This window comes from Tupaia chinensis, unplaced genomic scaffold, assembly GCF_000334495.1.
Source record: "Tupaia chinensis unplaced genomic scaffold, TupChi_1.0 Scaffold144346_1, whole genome shotgun sequence".
Taxonomy (NCBI): Eukaryota; Metazoa; Chordata; class Mammalia; order Scandentia; family Tupaiidae; genus Tupaia; species Tupaia belangeri.
The window spans coordinates 4118054-4124047 of NW_006204205.1; positions in this window are offsets into that span (position 1 = coordinate 4118054).

Sequence of the window (5994 nt, forward strand, 5' to 3'; positions counted from 1 at the left end):
GGGCTCGGGCCTGAGGGGGCGGGCGCTGGCCGGGGCCGCAGGGACAAGCCTCTATCTCGGCCCCCGGTGCAGGGACCCTGACCACGAGGTGCCTCATTCTGGACCAGCGGAAAAATCGAAAGACTGCGACCTCGGGGGAATGGGAGACCCTTCATCCGATAAGAAAAACTGCAACAGCAAACCTAAGGTTTGGACTCGCTGGTCAAAGTGATGACAGTCAATAACCGAGGATGTAGAGATCCGACAAGCCTCTATCTCGGCCCCCGGTGCAGGGACCCTGACCACGAGGTGCCTCATTCTGGACCAGCGGAAAAATCGAAAGACTGCGACCTCGGGGGAATGGGAGACCCTTCATCCGATAAGAAAAACTGCAACAGCAAACCTAAGGTTTGGACTCGCTGGTCAAAGTGATGACAGTCAATAACCGAGGATGTAGAGATCCGAGGGTTCAAGCCCCGGCTCTGTCTCTTATTGACTGTGATTCGGGATAAAATGTTTAACTAGTTAGCTTTAGTTTCTTTCCCTGAGGATAATACTTACACCCATCTTGGGACTTTGGGAATGAAATGAAATAAGGAAGAAAGTCCTTTGTTTTCTGTCTGTCTGCAGGTGGGTTGCTGTGGCTGCGACCACGTCAGTTTATCTGGATGCTTAATAGACCTTCTCTTAGGGTCAGTTAGATCATTGGAGGACCGTTTTCAGGTCTGCAGTGTGTTATCTTGATTTAGAAGCTCGGAGGAGGCACCGCAGTCTTTGTGGAGGGTGCCTCAAACCGAGCCTGGCAATAACCCTCTATAATGAGGCCTCTGGACCAGGTTTTGTTAGAGCAGAGCCTCTTTTCTTCCCGCCCCCCCTTTCACAGGTGTCAGACCTGCATCCTGATTGAGTCCCTGGGTGCTTCTGCTGAGTCTCCTCTTTATCCTTCTGTGTGAATCATACAGTATCTGTCCTTTTGTGGTTCCCTTATTTCTCTTAGCATGGCTTCAAGGTTCATGTGTGTCAGCATCGTATTCCTTGTTAAGGCTGAAGAGAGATACAGATGTTTATCATTTCATCAGTCAGTGGACGGGGTGGCTCCCATCATTTGTCTGTTGCGAACCACGCCCCATGAACATAGGTGCCCCTTGAGTAGCCCACCGATCCCATGTTTTCCATTCTTCTGGATCCCTTCAAGTGTGGTTGCTGTATGTATGGCCAGTCTGTGTTTAACATGTTGGGGACATACCAGACTGTGTTCCGCTGTGACTACCATCTTACATTCCCACCAGCAAAGCCCAAGAGTTCCATTTTTCCACATCTTTGTCTTGCTAACACTTGCTGTTTTCTGAGTTTTCCCTCGTTCATTCTTTCTTTTCAATATCACGGTTATCCTGATTGAAGCGTTACTTTTGTCATTTTGATTTGCATTTTCCTAATGGTTCGTGATGTTGAGCATCTTTTCATGTGCTTATTGACAATTTGTATATTTTCTTTGGAAAAATGTCTATTCAAACCTTTTGCCAGTTTTTAAATCAGGTTCTTTTGTTGTTGTTATTGAGTTGTAGGTGTTCTGGATACTAACACCTTATCAGATAAATGATTTGCAAGTATTTCTCCCATTCCATGGATTGCCTTTTCACTATATTGATTGTGGCGTTTTGTGCACAGAAGTTTTTAATTTTGATAAAATCTAGTTTGTCTATTTATTTATACCCTTTAAAGGAAAATGTATTCATTAGTTTCTTCAAAAAGAGAGAGGGGCACCTCTAACAGGATCTTCACACCGCAATCCATGCCTAGTGTCAGTGAGCCCAGCTCCTGGGCAGGTGCACAGGCCAAGGGTGCTTAGGGGGGGCTTGGATGGACACAAACCCAGAACCTCCCACAGGTGCAGTCACGTGTGCTACTACGGTACCAACACCTAGTTTCACGTTTTTTCTTTTGCTGCCTGTGATTTTGGTGTTATAACAAGAAATCATTTCCAAATCCAATGTCATAAAGCTTTCCTTCTATGTTTTCTTTCAAAATCTTATTGTTTTAGCTTTTATATTTAGGTCTTTGATCTACTTTTAGTTTTTGTGTATAGTATAAAACAGGGGTCCAACTTTATTCCTTTGCATATGACTAGCCAGTTTTCCCAGCATCATTTGTTGAAAAGACTCTTTTTGCCACTAGTAAAAGGGTCTTGGCACCTTTTTTTTTTTTTTGAAAATCATTTCACTATGTGAAGGTGTGTTTCTGGGCTCTCTATGTCATTGGTTTATGTGTCTGTCTTAATGTGGCACACTGCTTTCATTATGACAGCATTACTTCTTCCTAGTTTAGATATTTACTAAGTTTTATCTTATTTATTTTCAGAGACAGGGTCTCTGTTATTTTTTAGTTTAAGGTGGAAGGTTGGATTTTTGGCTTTCTTATATTATTATTTTTAAATTTAATTTTACTCATTTCCCTATGAGCACATCTTTTGCTGGCTCCCTCCCTTAAATTTTGGTATGCTATGATTTCATTTTTATTCATCTTAGTATTTTCTTTCTTTTTTTTCTTTTTTTGGAGAGGTTTTTACCATAGGGCACATGCGCTCGCCAGAAAGACAGAGAGAGACAAGAGAGATAGTAAGCAAGAAATCCCCCCCCCCCCAGGGGGGAGGGCCACGCCACAATCCCTTCTCCTCCATTCTCCTCTCGGGATCTTGGGCATGCACACACACGCGTCCGGCGTGAGTTTTAAGCCACCGGATCCGGGACGCAAACCACAGTCGACTACGTGGGAGTCCAGCGACATAGCCATTACACTAACTGCTGGTCCCCATCTTAGTATTTTCTAATTTCTCTTGTTTTCCTCTTCAGCCCATTGGTTGTTAAAGAGTGTATTGTCTAATTTCCACCTATTTGTGAATTTTTCAGATTGCCTTGTTATCCTTTTTCTTAGAGTTTACTTACCTCAACATGGTCATCATGTCACAATCCTCACCCAGCCCTGCAGCCTGCCATGATCCATGGGCACACCAGGTATGTTGAGGTGACCTGGATGCAAATCCAGAGCCTTCCCATATGGCCTCCCGCATGCCGGGTGCCCCTACTGCCTGTTCTGGTGTGCTGGGCTCCCTTGACTGATTTCTACTTTCATTTCACTGTGCTCAGAGAGGAAACTTTGTATGGTTTCATACTTTTAAGATGTATTGACACTTTGTCACTCAACGTCTGGTCTAATCTGGAGAATGTTCCATGTACCCTTGAAAAGAATGTATATTCTGCTGTTGTTCAGTGAGTTTCTGTCTATCAGATCGCGTTGGTTTATGGTATTGTTCAAGTCTTCTATTTCTAGGCTGACCTTCTATCTAGTTGTCCGGTTCATCCGGGTTGAAGTCTCCTACTATTATTGTTGTGCATTCATCCTTTCAATTTTATCAGTTGTTGTTTGATGTATTTTGAGACTGTTATTTGTTACATGTTTCTAATTGTTCTGTCTTGATGAATTGACCCTTTTATCATAATATAATGAGCTACAATGACTGTATATATGTATGTGTATGTATATGTACAAACATACACACGTACACACAGACACACATATATATATTTTGTTATATTATGAACATTGTTCTTAAGATTTGGCCCCTTCTGGGGTGGATCTACCTGAGAATTTCAGGAAGACATATGATTTTGGCTCAGAAGCCTCCAAATGTGTCATCTCGGTTTTCCTCTACCATAGTCTCATGGGACTTTCATGAGGCTTAAATGAGAAAACAAGTGTATTTTTCTGGAGTACTTTTATAGCAATGGCAGACAATGTAAGGTATTATTAATGTATTATTGCATCAAACCTCTTTCACTCTAAAAGCCCTTTAAGAAAAGCAGTGAAAGACAAATATCCAGGAGGAAGTTTTGCTGGGCTCCTTACCACCTGACAGAGAGCAGGTCTTCTGTTCACCTCCCTCACCACCACTCAGACTGGGTGTTAGGCAGAGTAGTTCTCTTCAGCAAACAGCCCTTCTGGAATTCATGAGTGTGTGAAGGGACCCCTGATGAAGATAGGAACTAGAAAGGAACTTGTCAAGAATAAGATTATTTGATTTGTGGCAGAGAACTTTTTTTTTAACTGAGTTGTTCCTCCACCTGTTTTTCTGTCCTTCATATTTTATGGGTGTGTTGGAATAAGTTATTACAAGTATTAACTGAGTACCTCATCACTCACCAGCCCCTGTGACTACAGGTTATTCACTCCTCTGTCTCTGAAAGAAGGAAACCCTGGGTCAGTCTTTCCCAGGTCATGGCTCTGAGGCGGTCCAGCAGGTTTGGACAGAGGGCTTAGATACTTAGACACATGGCTCTGTCCCGGGAGCAGTGGCTTAGGTCATTGCCCCCCCACCCCCCAGGTCTAAATATTAAGGTAACTGTAATTTTTGGCTTCAGAAGGCCACAAATGCCTGGAACCAGTGACACTGCAAATAACAAAACAAAAAACCCGCAGAATCCATTCATTCCTGCGGCAGGAGAAAGAGCAGGCAGGCCTGTAACTCAGACTCCAGAGCTCCTGTGAAGTCAGTTAACCAAGAACCCAGCAGAGAATCAGGTGTGAGGAGAGTAGAGATGCCTACAGGCTTCCAGAAGACACGCTGCCCTTCTTCCCACCTGAGCTCAATACTGCTGGATTTGTTGCGAAACATCCCCGAGTTGCGTGTCCACCTGGAGTTTTACCCAGCTCCTTACCACTTGGGCACCACACCCGATGCCCTGTCCTCTCAGCCCCTGCAGTTCATTCCAGCCACTGCTGCAGTGACCCATTCACACAGGGTCTGGCTGGTTTTCTGAGATGCAGCCTGGCAGTGCCTTATTTTGGGTCTGAGTGTACGTCTTACTAGAGAAATTGGCACAGAATCTGTTTGGGACACATGTGTGTGCAACCTGGAAATCTGGGGAACTGACACCTACGGGGCTGCCTTTGACCAGTGGGTGCCAACAGATAAGTGCTTCTCCCTTTTATCCATAGTACAGATTAAAATAAAGTTTTATTAAAGTTTCTTTCTTCCATGAGTAGAAAGACTGATAGGCAGCACCCCCAACAGGGCTTGGTGCTGCAATCTACTGCTAGCCTCAGCCAGCCCAGGACCATGGCACACTTGCGCCTGGTGTACTCAGGGAGGTCTCTGGACGCACACTAGGAACCTTCCTCTGTGGGTCGGCATCACAGAGCACTGCATCTTACCAGTGCACCACCATCTGGGCCCCACAGGGTTTTGAGATGCATTTTGTAGGCCTCCTTAGACATTCTGGCCAGGGGGCCAGCAGGTGGCGTGGTGGCTCTGGACTCCCACATGGCCGAGTGTGGTTCGAGTCCCAGACCTGGTGGCTTGCTTTCTCACTTTCTCTCTCTCTCTGTCCCTCTCTGGTCAAATTAAAACAAATAAAGTTAAATAAAGTGATTCTTAAAAAAAAAAAAAAAAGTAGTTCTGGCCAGATGGAACATCTTAGCCTCTGGCACTGGCCAGCCTGATAGTGCATCTTAGTATTGGTCTCCCGCTTTTTTAAAAAAACAATTATTTAATTTTATTTGTTGTTATTGTTTTTCTATTTGACCAGAAAGAGACAGAGAGAGGGAGAGAAAGGGAAAGTGATAAAGCAAGCCGCTAGGTCCAGGACTTGAACTTGGTTGGCCCTATGGGAGTCCAGCACCTTAACTACCATGCCACCTGCTGGTCTCTTCCCTTTTTGTCCCCTGTCCTTTATTCCTGCTCCTTGGGAATCCTGTCCTCAAATAAACTACTTAACTGCACGGAAGCACTGGTCTCAGGCTCTGCTTTCAGGGAAACCCAGGCTAAGACATTAGTGCGAGAAGGTGGCGCAGTCTGTCGTCAGCTAATACAGTGGAGACTTCTAGTACACAGGGTTACATTTTAGCCTTACGGACTAATCCTAAACCATTACCAGAATTTGCCCAAGCCCACACACAGAAAAGTCAGGTGACAGTGTGCCATGGGCTTTTAAAAGCCTAGAAACAAGAGATTGTAGACAG